The following is an 18301-nucleotide window of genomic DNA, read 5'->3' as shown; positions in this document are numbered from 1 at the left end:
ACTCGCTTTTCCTTTCATGGGAAGTAGATTTCTTGATCATAGGTTCAAAATCAGTATTAGGGATTGGTCTTCGACGGAAATAAGAAGAAAAGGAACAGGCTCTGTAATGCTCCTCTTTGCTAGGGAATCGCCTATTTCGTTATGGAAAATTCCAGTATGTCCGTCTGTACACAGCAAATGCACGTCTGTGTCATTGTTATTTGCTTCTCAGATAGTCTCCAACTTATACACTAATCAACCTGAACATTATGGTATCGATATATTGACGTGTAACTTCGGTACCATTTTGCTGCTAGCCGCTGTAAGTTGTGGAATCTGAGAAAGCGGGAGAGACAATCTGACCATGAGAGATACAGTACACGTCACCTACTTGCGATATAGCAGCTGCTAAAAACAATAGAAGTCATAAACCGTGAGTAACTGGTAATGTCAGGAAAACGTGACTTATGTACGCCCATACTAAGTAGAGAATCAAACAACAAAACGTATCACTGTAGAAAAAATGAATAACGTTTTTTTTAAATTTAATTACACCCATATTTTTCAGTAGTTAATGTGGCTCTGTTCAATACGCAGAAAGTATGAGGAATAACGGCTTCAATCACAAATTTTTCGAATTTCAGTGAACCAGACAATTCATTTTCGACACTATGAGTCCGTCTTCAGGTGCAAATCACTCTACTACATTATTTACTTCTGCTCTTAAGTGAGGTGATGTCAAATGTATGTTCCTATTATGAGGAGGTTAGTTGTTAGCTTTTGTATTTTGCAGATCAATTGACAGAATATATGATGTAAAACATTGAATAACGGTAATAAACTTACCAATATAAAGGAAGAATATTTTTAACATTCTAATGCCAGCAGATGTTGGGTCATCGGATTTTAATTGTACAATTTAACACAAAAAATTTGCAAAATGACGAAAACAGGAATTTCAAGCTTATTTACAAATTTCGTGAAACTATAATCAACAATGAGTATGCGAACTTGCAAAACAATCACTGAAAACGTACATTGTTTTCAAAACGCTGATTATGTAAATCCTTAAAATCAAGAGTGCATTGAAAAAAAAAAACAATTTAGAATGTTAAAGTCACCCAACTGGGCGTGTTGAACGCGTCTTTCACAATTGTTTGTTGCTGCGTGGAGGTGGCGACGGCGTAGCGTGCCCATAAATATTAAAGTAGCGCTGTCATATTCCTCGTATTGTGAATGTAATACTTTCGGCGCCTATAATATTTCCGTCTGATTTCGCTGGACACTTTATGGCTGCAAGCAACCACTAACGTCTATCTTTTACTCTCGCATTTGCATAACACAGCTTTCCGCCACATAAAAATGTTACCTAGCTAACTGTCACACTTTTTATGCATGTCGATTCTTATCAGCGTGTAGAGTACCACACGGAAGTCACCAGTTTGTTTTTCTCACGTGTGTCACTCAAGCGATCAAAGTCTTGAAACAAAAGTTACTCATTACTGTCTTCACAGCGCCGTATGTCCGATCACCGACTATCGATATTTAACCGTTGTTTCCCCTTTGAAAATCAGTTTATATATATTACTTTGATTATAGATCTTGTAAAGAATAACTTGGAAAGCTAACTGCGCATAACAGAATACATATTTTAGTAACAACATAATAAGGAATAAGTCCCGTGCATAATGTAATGGCTGCATAGTTAAACTTTAGTACTAATATAAATAATCACTGCAATACACTAATATAAAAATCGACTGCTACTCAGTATCAGCAATGTGTTCATTTCTGGGGTTTAATGATGAATACCGATCTCATCGACGATGACAAAGCAAAAAACCCCTAACGACCTCGCTTCAGATGTTCCGAGCTCAGATTTAAAGTTCACAATACTCCTGTTTCTGGTCCGCCATCAGGATTCACGTCGCCCATCGGACCAACAATGTCCTCATAGCCAACTTACCACATAAAACATTGCTATTTCCCCGTATACACTCATAGACCCTACTACTTCACAAACATTAATCGAGAATCGCATAGTTTACTGTTTGAACTATTTCTTCCATAATCACATCTACAGAGCGTTTTGTACGATCCACATCGATGTTCGACGATACTTACATTTGTTGAATTATTATGTGTTTTCATTGATTGCTGTCAAATCCGAGCTAGTGAATCACAAAATGATAGCACCAAATTGGTCTAACAGCGACACTACTTAAAACAGTGCAAAATGAACCGAACTTGGAGGTGCAGGTGACCTCTGCGAGCTAGAGTGCGTGCCCCTGCAATACCACACGGCGGCAACCCTTCATACGGCTCTGTGTTGCAGGCGCGGCGGTGTCAGGCGCTGGCGCAGTGTCCGGGGCCAGGCCGGCCTACAACAAGGATCGCTGCTTTACGCTGCTCGTCATCGATGACCAGAACACTGACTGGTGAGTACAGCTGCTGCACTCTTTTACCTGTTCACTGTGTACTCAGGGTAATTAGCTGCGTAACTGAAAAACGTGATTACATGAAGCTGGCTGTCGGTGTGAATAACACAACGCATGGGAATCAGGGCTTGCAGGACATTCAGTTACCATTCGCTGTAAATCGTTGCAGAGAATATCTTAATTTCGACACCTTAAAAGAGACTGCACTTGTAAGAAGGTTGTATATACCTCAGACTAAACTCGAAACAATAGATGATACAATGAGAACGTTGTCGGTCGAGGGTGCAACGAAAAGACACAGCAATCAGTTCTCCGAAATAACACAAAATAAAAATATTAGAACGAACTGGTGGTGACTAGTGAAAATTTGTGGCTAATACTAACTCGGTCGAAAATATCCTTCTCATCACGAACAAGTGGCTTAACCTCTTTTTCCCCACAAATTTCATTTTTTGCATTTCCGTTACAGCCTTTCCTTTCACACTTCATGTTGTGGTTTCTCTACCTAACGTTTTAGGCAATTTTTTCTTTTTGTCCGTTAAAGTGGCGATTCTTGTTTTAGTGGTTGAAACTAAAAAATCTGTAATTCATAAAGCAAAATTTGATTAATTAAAATAATAGCCATTATTTCAATGAAACAATTTCTGGAGCAATTATAATAATGAAATGAAACAGGAGTCTCCTTCTTAATAAATAATTCACCTTCCACAGGAACGTTTTCTCCCGCCATTATAAGCAGGAAGCAAATTTTTTTATTAGCATGTTAGTATTGGAACGATACTACTTAAGCAAATCATCGACTTCGTTTTGTAGTTCATCTCCAAAGGAGACAGCGTTCAGATAACACTTGAACGACCCATTCTAGAGTACTGATCGAATACTGGGATACCCACCAGTTAGGATTAAAGGAAGATTTGTTACCGATAGGTTCTATCATCAAGCGAGTATTACGGAAGAGCCCTTAATTCAAATGAGAGTCAATGGAAGAAAAAAACCGCTCTTTTCACAAAAACTAAATTGAGAAAATTTAGGGGACTGGCACTTTCGGTAGACAGAAGAACGTTTTCCTCTCACTCTATTTGCGATTGCAACGGGGCAGGAAATGACTAACAGCGGTACAGGTTGTACCCTCCTCAGTGCAAATTATGGTACCTTGCGGAGCATGTATGTATGTAGGTGTAAAACAATGTTCAAATTTTTATTGTAAATTTTGTTTTGAAGTAATTTCTTGAGTTCCGTAGTTAAGAAGTATCACTGGTCCTGAAGATGCTTGCCACGATCCAGTTGTACCATTAGTTTACGTTTTGAGGTACAAGGGCCTGCCGGAAGAAAAACATCTTGTGCAGTGTATTCGTTTGTCGCGCATCATGTTATTCTGTCAAGTATCTGTCTTGTCCATTGCTCATTTCTGCATTCAAACGTCGTATCATCTGATGGTTTATCGAATCGAGTAGATGACATCTCCTATATAATGGCAAGGGAAACAGCCCTGTGGCTGGTGGAGAGTAGTTTATTGCGATATTCGCACACAAGAGGGCAAAAGACAAATTGCGATTACACTCACCACCACTTGAAAATTTTTTTCGCTCACTGTGTCTAAGGAGCGCGTTTGAATTTATTTAGCACTTTTTTTTCTTTTCCTACCATTATCTTATCACCATTTCATTGTGTTTCTCTTTAAGTTCTAGTGTTGTAACGCTGTAATTTTCGGTCTTGTGATAAAGATTTTTTGCTGTATGTGTTGAAGCAAGTTTGTAGGTTTTCAGTTCTTTGCTATAACTGTAAAATCTGTAGAGTCCACAAAAGCTGATCATGCCTCTGACGTCACAGTGACGCTACCCTATTACGTGACTGCGATGTAGGCAAAGAGCGGAAGGCGTGGGAAACGTTCTGTAAAGTTTGTCTTCAAGCTTAAATAACACTGTTTGACGCCTGGCACATATGCCAGATAACCAGTTTTTGTAGATGAATGGAAATGGATGTCATAACTGGTCACCGTCCGCTGTGAGGTACAAATCCTGTCTGCGTGAAATGACATCTGTAATTAAATGCTGCTGCGCCCGCTTCAGTGTAATTCATCTCTGTCTAAATTCCAGCTTACTAATTGTGCCAGAGAACGGTTATATTAATAAATATTTATCAGGATGAATTTTCACATCAAAAATACATACGTAAATATTCAATTCCTGTGATAACGGGATTGAAATTTCTCAGAGTCGAGACAGTATTAATAATCAGTTTTTTCGCTGTTTCGGTTGTCACGTCCGTATCTGCGTTACCCAGAAATTCCATTTCTAATGAAGTGGGCGCATCGTTGTCAGGAGGAGGTCAAAAAGTTTCTCATGCCGTCCTTTACTAATGGGACTGTATGAGGCACTTGAAATACAGGATATGCGAATCCAAGACAAGAAGATGTTTCATTTTTACAAGCATTGAATTTTCCACGAAATCGTAGGTCTCATTCGACGTTTCACTATACATTACTTCAGAACTGTAGAAAGCCACCTCTGCTGTAATCCCGTGGTTAGTATTAACTTTTTAGGCTTTTTCACCTCTTCGATCAACACCGTCGTGTTTCGCGCATACATATGTAAAAGCTTTGTACCGGTCCTTTTGACTCTTTTCTCTAGCTGAACTTCCCATTTATTATTTTGCTTCTGTAGATGTTACGGTCTGCAGTGTGCTGAATGGTTAGTTGAGAATCAGTAACGTCTCTTTGTACTTGTTCGGCCCAGTTCATACCTTTAAGGTTTCAGTGGCTATGAGTATCGGGCGTTCTGGCGTGTGGGCCTGTACTCAAGGAGCCTGTGTATGTGTCCACAAAATTTAAGGCGTCTTTTTCTAATATCAGCAGCAATATTTGAAATTTCCTTTGCAGTTTTGTTCGTTTACAGTCTATATCCAGCTTCAGTTTTTCATGCTCCAAGGATTTTTCTAATGGTCTTTCGAGCTCCTTTTCTTATATTTTGTAGTAGCATCGTGTTATGGAGTGACAAGGTTTCTGCTGAGTGACAGTGCTGATTTTTACATGCAAGGACATGCACTTATTTTTGTAAAGTTGATGTGTTCGACAGTAGGCTCTCTTTAGTTTCTGTGCTCGAATTTCTTAAAAATTTTTTTTGAGGCAAGTGGGTTCCAAAACATCCCCCAGGTATTTAAAATGTGGAACTCGGTTCATCGGTCCATATTTTGTGGTGATTTTCTGTATGTTTAAGAGTGCACACATAAATTCCGTTTCCTCAAAAGAAATTTGCAAGCCAACCTTCTCGGCGCTTTCCTTGAATATTTCTGTTTGATGTATTGCACTTTGTTCACTGTCTGTCAAAATTGCAAGGTCATCGACAAAGGCTAGGCAGGTGACTTCAGTTTTCCTTACAATCTTCATTGGTTTACATAGGCCATGTTTTCTAAGCTCACTCTCCCATCTCCTTATGACCTTGTCCAAAATGATACTGAACAGAACTGAAGATAGTTTGTCTCCTTGTCTTACTCCAGTACTGATCTCAAGACAGTCCAAGATTTTCCCCATGAGTATCTGTTCAATGAGCTTACGTGTTTTATGGTCAAGTCCGAGGTCTACTAGAGTGTTGACAAGGGGTTTACGGTCGACTGAGTCATACACTTTCTTGAAGTCGACGAATGTACATCTAGTGGGCTTATGTCTAATAGCTCTGTAATTTGACGTTGCTTTTGGATTAAAAACTTGTTCAGGGCAGGAACGTCCGGATCTGGAACCGCTTGATACTCTCCAATCTTGCGTTCAATTTGTTCGTGTGTTCTCTGCAATAGGCATGAAAAGAAGATCTTGTAGGTGACTGGTAGAAGTGAAATGCCTCGATAATTGTTGACATCCGTTCTGTCTCTTTTTTTGTGCAGGGGGTGGATCAGTGAAGACTTCCAGTCGTCAGCTAATTCTTCTATTGTCAAAATTTCTTTGATAATTTTCGAGAGCAGCTCAAGTGATTTAGAGCCATAATTTTTCAGTAGTTCTGCTACTATGTCAGCCGCGTTGTTGTTTTCGAGTTGGTGGATGTGCTTGAGGATTTCTTCTTATGAGGGTGGCATTGAGATTGGTTGGTTTGTGTGGGTTCAGTAAGGGGGGATTTTTCTGTGGGTTCTGTGTCTTTAGTAAATTGGCGAAGTAAACTGGGAGTTATTTGCAGTTTTCTACATTAGTAAGTGCTTACTTTTCATTTTGTTTTTTAAAGCAGAGATTTTGTGGTGTGTATACTCGTATCCTATTTGCGAATGTCCTGTAGAAATCTCTTTTATTGTAATTTCAGTTGTTCCAGTTGTTCGTTTAGGTATCTTCTCTCTGTTTGTCTGATGGTTCTGGCTGTTTCTTTCCGTACTTTGAAGAAATTTTGCTGTGTTTCTGGCGTTTTCTTGCTGCTGTATTTCTGGAAGGCCAATTTGCGTGCTTTAAGAGCGTTTTCACAGTTGTCGTTCCACCATGCGTGTTTTTTATTCTTTTTTCTCATTTCTTTTTGAGAAAATATGAACTGAATGCGCATTAAGCGTACGGAGCTCTTGGTAACAAGTGTGTTTAACGTCTGTGCAAAGCCTGTAAATGTCTATTACTGTAAGCAACCCAAATGCGACATTTGTTCAGCGACGCTTTCAGAAACTGACCAGTTACTCTAGATGCCGATATACTCACATCTGAAAATGATCAGTGTGAGCAAAACCGGTCATAGCATCAGAAATACTCCGCTGAGTTAAAACATTATGAGCACCGTTCACCGTGCAAGCGAATGCTGCTTCGTGACGTTGCGACACATGACGCGGTGAGAAAAGTATATAAGCGGAACAAAGACGAATAAGAGTCATTCTAGAGACGATCCGGGTCGCACATGTGGATATCAATTGACATAAGCGAATCTGACAAAGGGAGAGATTGTTATGGGTCGGTACCTGGGAAAGACCGAACATCTGTGGAACGTGATTGAAGGAAGATCAAATAAAGAGTTGGCGACAATGTGCTGATCGTTCACGCTCATCAGAGAACGTGGAGGACGGAAGCTTGCCCTCTCTGTAAAGAAGGATAGGCAGCGATATGTGACAGACCTGGCAACAGAGCACAATGCTGTTGATGACGTTTCGCAGCACACCATTCAGTGCACATTGTTGAAGACAGAACTCCCCGGCAGAGAATTCCTACGCGTTCCCGTCTTAATCTAAGGACACCGTCAGTTACGCTTACCGTGGGAGCAGAATGCGCGTTAACTGAAACGAGTTGCTTGGTAGGAGGAATCAAGTCTCTCGTTACACTACACCGATAGTCGTTTCCTGCTACGCCGCCATCCAGGTCGATGGCAGCTCGAAACATACACCGCGCTCCTGATGCAGGCCAGTAAAAGCAGTATTCCCACTTTCAAAAGTAAGGTTCCGAACTCTTTACCCTTACCGTGCATGGTGCAACGCGAAATCTGGTAACACCACCGTGTTCGTCAGATCCCCCACCACCGATTCCAACAACAAGAGTGGTTCTGCAACGGTCAGTCCGGACCTGACAGCCATAAACGATGGAGTCCGTCATCGCCGTCACCTCCACGTGTCAAATTCGTGCAGTCATCCGGTTTTTGCACGAAAGAAATTCTTCAGCAATCGAGTGAAGTATATGGGGAAACGTGTATAAGCATTCAGCACGTCTGCAAATGGTATAGGGAGTTTGCCAACGGCTGTACGGGCGTCCACGACGAACAACGGAGCTGAAGGCCGTCGATCTCCGGCGAAGTTGTGGCGAAAGTTGAGCATATCCTGCTCGAAGATCGGTGAATCACCATCCGGCAACTGGCTGTTCAAATTGCTGAGGCTTCTGCAGCTTCAATTGACAGGATATTGAATGAAAAGCTATGCTACCACAAGGAGTGCGCGCGCTGGGTGCCGCACATGTTTTCAGAAATCCACAAACAACAGCGCGTCGACTGTGCTCGGAAGTTCTGGAGTCAATGTGACGAGAACAAGGAAGACTTCCTTGATTCCATTGTTACGGGGGATGAATCGTGGTGCCATTACGTTACTCCGGAAACTAAACAACAATCGCGCCAATGGAAACACACCGGATCGCCACCACCGAAGACGTTTAAGCAGCAGCTGTCAGCTGGAAAAAATCACGGCATCGGTGTTTTGGGACCGGCGTGGTGTACTGATCATTGATTTTATGCCTATAGGGACTACCGTAAACTTGACAGGTCATTGTGAGACCTTGAGAAAGCTCAGACGGGCAATCCAAAATCGTCGTAGGGGAAAACTCGGCAAAGGCTGCACCCCGACAATGCCCATCCACATGTGTCACGACAGACGAAGGGGTTAATCGACAAATTTGGCTGGGATGTCATTCACCAACCCCCTTACAGCCCCGATTTGACACCCAGCGATTTCCATCTGTTTTCGAAATTGAAGGAGCACCTAGGCGGTATGCGACTCCAGACGGACGAGGAGTTGCAAGAAGAAGTTTCCAAATTTCTCAACGGGTTGGCTGCGGACGTCTTTGTGGTGGGAATGCAAAGGTGGATTACTCGACAGAAAAAATGCAGAATCACAAAACTAGAACCACTCTACAGTGGTTTGATAAGCATGCTATTGTCTTGCCTACGAATTTTGCCTGATCTGAACCACATGGAACACACTTCGACTATAGGGTGCCAGATCCGCGGCACAAACCATGGCCCGTAAATTACGGGAACTGTGTAGACAGCTTGTGCCACATTTTTCCGAAAACTTATCAAGGAGTAGGCGTCAGAGGTGGACCAACACCGTTTTAATACGATGACCGAAATGGAGAATCAGTAAAAGCAGATTTTCTCGAAACAAGACAACAGGTAATTTTTGCAACAGCTTACAGACTTCTAGCATGTCACTTCAATATTCATGACTGTAGTCTATCCGCTAAATTGAGCTCCTATCCAAACGTAATTTCTATGAGTGTTTTTCGGTTCGCGAGTTTTATATTTATAAATATTAAAATATACTCTGCCAAAAAACAAAAAAAAAGCGACGCATCACGAAGGAATTATACAAACGGGACGGAAACCGGTAGATGTGATGTATGTGCACAGACAAGCAAATGATTATAACTTCAGAAAAACTGGGTGATTTATTCATGACACAATGACACAGAGCTTCACACGTTGATGATGAGGTCCCATACTTCGAGGAGCGTAGGGGACGATGCGGGAGACCCACACCGCTGACTAGGCAAGGTCCTAGCGGAGGCGGTTTGCCATTGCCTTCCTCTGACCGTAATGGAGATGAATGAAGATGATGAAGACGACACAAAAGCCTATAATCTCGAGACATGGAAAATCCCTGACCTAGGCGGGAATCGAACGCGGGACCCCGCGCGCGGGAAGCGAGAACGCAACCGCAAGACCACGAGCTGCGGACTTCACACATTAAACAAGTGAATAAAGCATTCGTCCAACTCTGCCCATTATGAACAAGTTATTCGATTTGCATTTATTGATAAAGTTGTCGGATGTCGTCCTGAGAGATATCGTGCCAAATTCTGTCAAAGTGGCGCGTTAAATCGTCAAAATCTCCAGCTGTTTGGAAGGCTCTTCCCATAAAGCTCCAAACGTACTCAATTGGGAAGAGGTCCGGCGACCTTGTTGGTCAAGCTATGGTTCGGCAAACACGAAGACAAGCAGCAGAAACTATCGCTCTGTGCAGGCGGGCGTTATCTTGCTGAAATGTAAACACGGGATGGAGTGCTATGAAGGACAATTAAATGGGGCGGTGAAATGTGAAGGAAACGGCCCCCCAGACCATTACACCTGGTTGTCGGCTAAATGGCGGGCAGCTGCCAGGTTGCTATCTCACCGTCATCCGAGGCATCTCCAGACACGTCCTCGTTGGTCGTAGGGATTTCATTCAAAATGTGGCTCATCCTTGAAGATAATTCTGCACCACTCAGTGACATTCCAGGCCCCAGTGATCAGCGAAAACAAGTGTGGAGATGTCCCGGACAGCGGTGAGACATCAACCTGACCACCGCCCCCCACACGGCTAGACGACCAGGAGTGATGGTCTGGGCTTACATTTTCAGCAAGATAACGCCCGCTCACACATGGTGAGAATTTCTCCCACTTGTCTCCGCGCTTTGTCAGCAAGGTCGCCGAATCTCTCCCTAGCAGAGAACGTTTGGAGCATTATTGGCAGGTTGTCGAACTATATTGCGAGTTTGACAATCTAACACGGCAGTCGGACAGAATCAGAACAATATATCTCAGGAGGACATCCAGCAACTCTGCCAAGCCGAATAACTGCTTGCTTAAGGGCCAGAGGTGAACCGACGTGTTACTGACTTGTTTCGTTTGTTAAGCTCTTTCACTTGAATCAATTATCTATTTTTTTCTGAAGTTGTAATTACTTGTTTGTCTGTACAACTATACCACATCTACCGATCTCCGTCCCATTCACAGAGCGAGGTTTGCATACTGGACCGTTCAAACCCACGTACGGCCATCCTGATATTGGTTTTCCGTGATTTCCCTGAACCGCTATTTGCAAATGCCGGGACTGTTCCATTGAAAGGGCACGGCGGATTTTCTTCCCCATCCTACCCGAATCCGATTGGACCGATGACCTCTCTGTTTGTTTCTGTCTCTGTGATGTAACAAAATAAATGTGATGTTGTTATTCAATTGAAAAGATGGAATTTGGAATTTCGCTTACTGTTTTATCAATCACAATTGGCTTAAGAATCATAGATTCACCATTGTCATAAAATATTGCATTCTGAAATGTGAATAGTTATTACTTACAGTTTCGCGTGCCTTGAAGCAGACACAGCTAGCGTGCTATTGATTAAGAAATTGAATTATCGTCTTTCTAATTACTTCATGATCGTAGATACGACCATACCCGGTCGTGAAGTTATTGTTATGAGAAAACCATTTCCTAAGGGACCAGAAAGTTCTTAAGGACGCAAAAACAACTCTAACATCGCACAAAAGGGGAATTCAGTATTAAAGCTGATGCAAGTAGACGGTAAAAGAGTTGTCTTTTTGTCAGTGTAACACGCACATTGGACTGCTGATCTTGGCGTCTGTAATCTTAGCAAAATGCATAATTAAAATGAAAATACACTCCTGGAAATTGAAATAAGAACACCGTGAATTCATTGTCCCAGGAAGGGGAAACTTTATTGACACATTCCTGGGGTCAGATACATCACATGATCACACTGACAGAACCACAGGCACATAGACACAGGCAACAGAGCATGCACAATGTCGCCACTAGTACAGTGTATATCCACCTTTTGCAGCAATGCAGGCTGCTATTCTCCCATGGAGACGATCGTAGAGATGCTGGATGTAGTCCTGTGGAACGGCTTGCCATGCCATTTCCACCTGGCGCCTCAGTTGGACCAGCGTTCGTGCTGGACGTGCAGACCGCGTGAGACGATGCTTCATCCAGTCCCAGACATGCTCAATTGGGGACAGATCCGGAGATCTTGCTGGCCAGGGTAGTTGACTTACACCTTCTAGAGCACGTTGGGTGGCACGGGATACATGCGGACGTGCATTGTCCTGTTGGAACAGCAAGTTCCCTTGCCGGTCTAGGAATGGTAGAACGATGGGTTCGATGACGGTTTGGATGTACCGTGCACTATTCAGTGTCCCCTCGACGATCACCAGAGGTGTACGGCCAGTGTAGGAGATCGCTCCCCACACCATGATGCCGGGTGTTGGCCCTGTGTGCCTCGGTCGTATGCATTCCTGATTGTGGCGCTCACCTGCACGGCGCCAAACACGCATACGACCATCATTGGCACCAAGGCAGAACCGACTCTCATCGCTGAAGACGACACGTCTCCATTCGTCCCTCCATTCACGCCTGTCGTGACACCACTGGAGGCGGGCTGCACGATGTTGGGGCGTGAGCAGAAGACGGCCTAACGGTGTGCGGGACCGTAGCCCAGCTTCATGGAGACGGTTGCGAATGGTCCTCGCCGATACCCCAGGAGCAACAGTGTCCCTAATTTGCTGGGAAGTGGCGGTGCGGTCCCCTACGGCACCGCGTAGGATCCTACGGTCTTGGCGTGCATCCGTGCGTCGCTGCGGTCCGGTCCCAGGTCGACGGGCACGTGCACCTTCCGACGACCACTGGCGACAACATCGATGTACAGTGGAGACCTCACGCCCCACGTGTTGAGCAATTCGGCGGTACGTCCACCCGGCCTCCCGCATGCCCACTATACGCCCTCGCTCAAAGTCCGTCAACTGCACATACGGTTCACGTCCACGCTGTCGCGGCATCCTACCTGTGTTAAAGACTGCGATGGAGCTCCGTATGCCACGGCAGACTGGCTGACACTGACGGCGGCGGTGCACAAATGCTGCGCAGCTAGCGCCATTCGACGGCCAACACCGCGGTTCCTGGTGTGTCCGCTGTGCCGTGCGTGTGATCATTGCTTGTACAGCCCTCTCGCAGTGTCCGGAGCAAGTATGGTGGGTCTGACACACCGGTGTCAATGTGTTCTTTTTTCCATTTCCAGGAGTGTAATACTGGGGAGATGACAGAAATGAGTACTGCTAAATGATTCAATATTTCCAGAACAAATATTTATCATAACTAAAACATATATCGTATCTTAAGCTTAGTACTACAATGACGGTAGATTTTTATGTCCGTTTCATGACCATTGAGCGCTTTTTTATATAGCCATCGTCCTCTTGAGTCGCTCGTGAGTCGTCACGATAATTTATAACCGTTCTTCTTTTTACACTTCACTCAAACTTAGATGTAACACGTTTTTATGCGTTTAGTAAAAATTAAATCAGACTGCCACAAATCTGTGTCCGTCTTACTTAAGAAAAACAGTACAAGTTTCTGACGCTAGGCCTTATTTGTTCTTTAGCGAACAAAATAGTGAAGGATCGCATATCTGTCCGTATTCTTCTATTTAGGTTGCCGCTCAAAAACGACGAATTACATTATTCAGGAAATTCCACCGTCGCTATGCAACGCCTTATTATTCATTTATCATTCTTTATAAACAAGTATTTGCCTTCTGGCTGAAAGTGTTAACTATTTGCTGTTTTAATGAAGCCAAAAATAGCGAATATCACATCTCCCACATCAATAACCCAACTTTTTTTTTTAGTGTAACTTTCTAAAATAGAAACCCATTTTACCTTTTCATTCCTTATTACTACACTATGTGATCGAAAGTATCCGTACAACCCCGAAAACATACGCCTTTCATATTAGGTGCATCGTGCTGCCACCTACTGCCAGGTACTCCAATCAGCGACCTCAGTAGTCATCAACAGAGAGCAGAATGCGGCGCTCCGCGGATCTCACTAACTTCGAACGTGGTCAGGTGATTGGGTGTCACTTGTGTCATACGTCTGTATGCGAGATTTCCACACTCCAAACATCACTTAGTCCACTGAGTGATAGTGAAGTGGAAAAGTGAAGGGACACGTACAGCACAAAAGCGTATAGGCCAACCTCGTCTGTTGACTGAGGGAGACCTTCGACAGTTAAAGGCGGCGGTAATGAGTAATAGGCAGACATTTATCCAGACCATCACACAGGAATTCCAGACTGCATCAGGATCTACTGCAAGTATTATGACAGTTAGGGGGGAGGTGAGAAAACTTGGATTTCATGGTCGAGCGGCTGCTCATAAGCTACACACGACGCCAGTAAATGACAAACGACGCTTCGCTTGGTGTAAGGAGCTAAACATTGGACGATTGAACAGTGGAAAAACGTTTTGCAGGGTGTGAGTATGGCGAATGCCCGGTGATCGTCATCTGACAGCGTGTGTAATGCCAACAGTAAAATTCAGAAGCGGTGGTGTTATGGTGTGTTCGTGTTTACCATGGAGGGGCTTACACGCTTGTTGTTTTGCGTGGCACTATCACAGCACAGGCCTACATTGATGTTTTAAGCACCTTCTTGCTTCTTATTGTTGAAGAGCAATTCGGTGATGGCGATTGCATCTTTCAACACGATTGAGTACCTGTTCATAATGCACGGCTTGTGGCGGAGTGGTTACACGACTGGCCTGTACAGAGTCCTGACCTGAATCCTATAAAATACCTTCAGGATGTTTTGGAACGCCGAGTTCGTGTCACACGTCACAGACCGACATCGATACCTCTCCTCAGTGCAGCACTCCGTGAAGAACGGGCTGCCATTCCTCAAGAAACCTACCAGCACATGATTGAACGTACGGTTGCGAGAATGGAAGCTGTTATCAAGGCTGTGGGTGAGCCAACACCATATTGAATTCCAACATTATCGATGGAGGGCGCCACGAACTTGTAAGTCATTTCCAGCCAGGTGTCCGGATACTTTTGATCACATATTGCGTGGTTTCCTTTCTTTTCTAATTGTGGTATAACGAAAGTCACTCATGTGTTCATGAGCAGCTCTTTCAAGTTTAACATTTCGCCACATAACGTGTAACACTACGACGTTACGGGGTGAGAAAACGCAGCACTGGTAATGCGCACTGAGGTAAATCCTGACTGCACAGTGTTTTTGCCTGAGTGCACATTTACTGTACTGAACACGTTTTCAAATTGTCACGTAAGTTCTACATGTTCTTCCAGATTCACAGAAAGCGCCGCTTATTTGCAACGCTCCAGCACACTTCTCATTGCAACGGAATGTGTGTGTGTGTGTGTGTGTGTGTGTGTGTGTGTGCGTGTTCAGTGGAACGTTGCATAAAGCGTCGTTCGCATTAGCCGACGCTGCGACCACAGGGATTTAATTCGCCCACGCTGCCATCGCTGGCGGATCCGTGGTAATGTGCAAACCGCGAGCTCGCAGCGTATCGCATCATACGCTCGCTTCCCTTAACGCGCGTTAACGTCTGCACAGCGTGGGAGAGAAAAGCAGCAGTGTGTATTACAGAATCCTTCCTCTAGACTAAAAGCATTTCGAGAGAGTAATACCGACTAGTAGCGTTTTCAGCGAAACCGCTCAATCGATTGAAGTTCTTGCATTTTCTGATCTCAGCGACTTAGTGACTCTATCCTATTAGGCAGATGTGTGAGATATGACTTTAGTTTCGTCAAACATAATCGTCTGTTCGTTTGTGAATCTTTTTTCGGAAACAGCAGATTTATCGTCAATGGGATTGCTAATGTGGCTTCAGTGCTCTGTACAGCAATCTGAAGTCGTTTGTATGAACTGACCAATGTAAATTGTACCCTCATACTGTTATTGGAGCATGGAAATGGGTACTTGATGCTGAGAAGCTACAGAGAAATAAGCTGAGTTATCGAGAATCTAACGGGATCAGCAAACTACTAAAGTTCTACATCTGCATCCAGCTACATGACTACATTTAACACGGAAGTGTTTGGCAAAGGGTTCAAAGAATCACATTCAAACTGTTTGTCAACCATACTCATCTCTAAAAGTATGTAGGAAAACTAAACACCTAAATCTTTGGGAGCTCTAATCTCTCTTAATTTGTACGATATTAATTTCGGTACGGAAAAAGAGAAAGGAGGTCATTTACATTTTTGGATATTCAAGTACTTAGAAAGCCCGACAGAACTTCAGGCAGCGAAGCCTACAAAAATTCCAATCACTATCTGAAGGAGAAGAGAGGAGTGATCAGAAAATTAGTGGACCGGGGTAAAAGAATCTGTGATTCACAGTACTTGAAGCTCGATCATTTTAGAACTGCCTTCATAAGAATAGGTTACTCTGATAAAGAAATAAATAGTGCACTACACCTTGAAAGGTCAAGAACTTCTAATGGAAAGGAAGCAACTAAATGGAAGATTTAACATAATTCTCATTTATTGTTCCGTCTCAGTTGTACATTTTAATTAGGTTACATGTTTAGATCACTCGGTATCATCTTCATATTTAAGTAGTTGCATCAGCAATCCGTATTGTCGACTCAGAACCACATATCAGAGTACTGTCACAGTATAAATACCTGAAGTTGAGCCAGAGTGAAGGAAACTTGTAATCTAATCAAAAATGTGCAACTGAGACAGAACAATAAATGAGAATTTTCTTAAATATCCATACAGTCGTTGATTCTCACGAGACGAATATGTCGGCTAAAGTGTGAAGGGAAATTTTTCCTTCCATTTGTAAAAACTATGACAGATCGCATCTCCAGAGTACTCAGAAAACACGATATTGATACTGTTTGAAACAACAAGAAAGGTGCACGAGTATTTAAACATCGCCAAGAACCTACGCCTGCGGTCAGGTGCATAGAGAAACTACAAAAAGAAGCATTAACATACGCCTAAGGACCACAAGGTCATCTGGTACCTGAGGAATACGGATAAATCAGCAGTTACGGATCATGCACTGGGACGAGGGAACAACAAACTTCGTTACTATGGTTTCAGCAAGATCTTATCATTACTACGTCCGGATATGCAGAGACGCCATAGAAATTCTAAATCACAAAAACAACTTTAACAGAAAAGAAGAAGACCTGAAATTAGACAAGTTGTGCGCCTTAGTGCTAAATAAAGTAAACAGCACCAACTCTTTCCCCTTACAAACACGGTAACACTCGCTTATGCGACTCCTCTATCTCAGGCAGCGGTTTGATGACGTCAAGAACAGGACGTTGCGTCGATACGTGTAAAGAGTTCGGCTTGCTGAGCTTGTTTCATGTTATAACTGCTTTCTGTAGCGTTAAAGCATCTGATGATGTCTCCAGCATTGAAAAAAGAAACTTTAGACAGAGACCTGAGCAGTGGCCCAACACCCATGAAACAAATATTAGCGATATCGCAAATACCGGTCTTGAAAGCATGTATTCTGTGTGATCCTCCTAACAGGAAATCACGAATCCAACCCTATAACTGAGAAGATACTCGTTATGCATGCAATTTGATTAAAAGTCGCTGGCCTAGAACGAGGTCAAAAGCCATCTGGAAATCTAGAAATATGGACTGAACTTTCCATCCCCTGTCGATTGCCATCATTACTTTGTGTGATTAAGAGGCAGTTGTGTTAAACAATATCTATTATTTCTGAAAAGGTGCTGATTATTTGTCAATAGATCTGTTTCTTCGAGGTATAACACCCTACTGGAACACAATATTTATTCTGAAATCCTACTGCAAATCGTTGTAAAAGATATTGGTCGACATTCCAGGGGATTACTTCTGTTTCTTTTTTTGTGCACTGGGTGACCTGAGTAACTTTCCAGTATTTAGGCTTGGGTCTTTCGACGAGCGAACGGTTGTATATCATTTCTAAAACTGTAGTTATCTCATGAGGACACTGCGAAAGGAACGCAATTTTTATACAATTTGGCCTGCAATACTTGTTTTTATTGACTGACGTATGTTGCTACTCTACACCAAGCGTATCTACTTATAAATTACTCGTATCGACACCTGTTCTTGATTTGAATTCTATACTATTTACTGCATCCTCTTTGATCAAGGAATTTAGGAAATCGTGTTTAGTATTCCGCTTTAATCGCGCTGCCACTGGTAACATAACCGTTGCTATCGTGCAGTGAAAATAGTGGTTGTGTCTTACCACTGGTATACTTTACATATGACCAGAATCTCTCTCTCTCCAGAATTCCAGACTTTCCCTCCATCACTGACATCGATATAATCTCTGGTAGCATATGGAACGTCCATGAGCTCGTAACATCTCCACGACATAATTCGGCGAACTAAATGAAGTACCACTCGACTTACGGAAATCCTGGCGAGGACGACGGGTGAAATACAAATCTGACTCGTGAAGACAGGCATTCCGGAAATATTTCTCCAATCTAGGGAACTGCACAGAAATCGACAACCAGCCTGTACACCTAGAAATCTACCTGTTTGGGGTGCAGATTCAAGCTGTCTCTCAGCCTCTTTCTAACTGTTAATGCGCTGTTTAGGTGTCTACATGTCGTCCAGAAT

At 43.2% G+C, this 18301-nt stretch overlaps 1 protein-coding gene across 1 annotated transcript in view; it reads left to right on the top strand.

The window, feature by feature from the left end:
* LOC126282191 (synapsin) overlaps positions 1 to 18301 on the top strand; it is a 783143-nt gene that overhangs the window by 78219 nt on the left and 686623 nt on the right. Inside the window, exon 2 of the mRNA XM_049981720.1 lies at positions 2315 to 2417. The gene's annotated coding sequence lies outside the window, so the exon portion shown is untranslated. The remainder of the gene's footprint in view (positions 1 to 2314; positions 2418 to 18301) is intronic.

This window comes from Schistocerca gregaria, chromosome 7 (assembly GCF_023897955.1).
Source record: "Schistocerca gregaria isolate iqSchGreg1 chromosome 7, iqSchGreg1.2, whole genome shotgun sequence".
NCBI lineage: Eukaryota > Metazoa > Arthropoda > Insecta > Orthoptera > Acrididae > Schistocerca > Schistocerca gregaria.
This window is presented reverse-complemented; position numbering and strand designations above follow the sequence as displayed.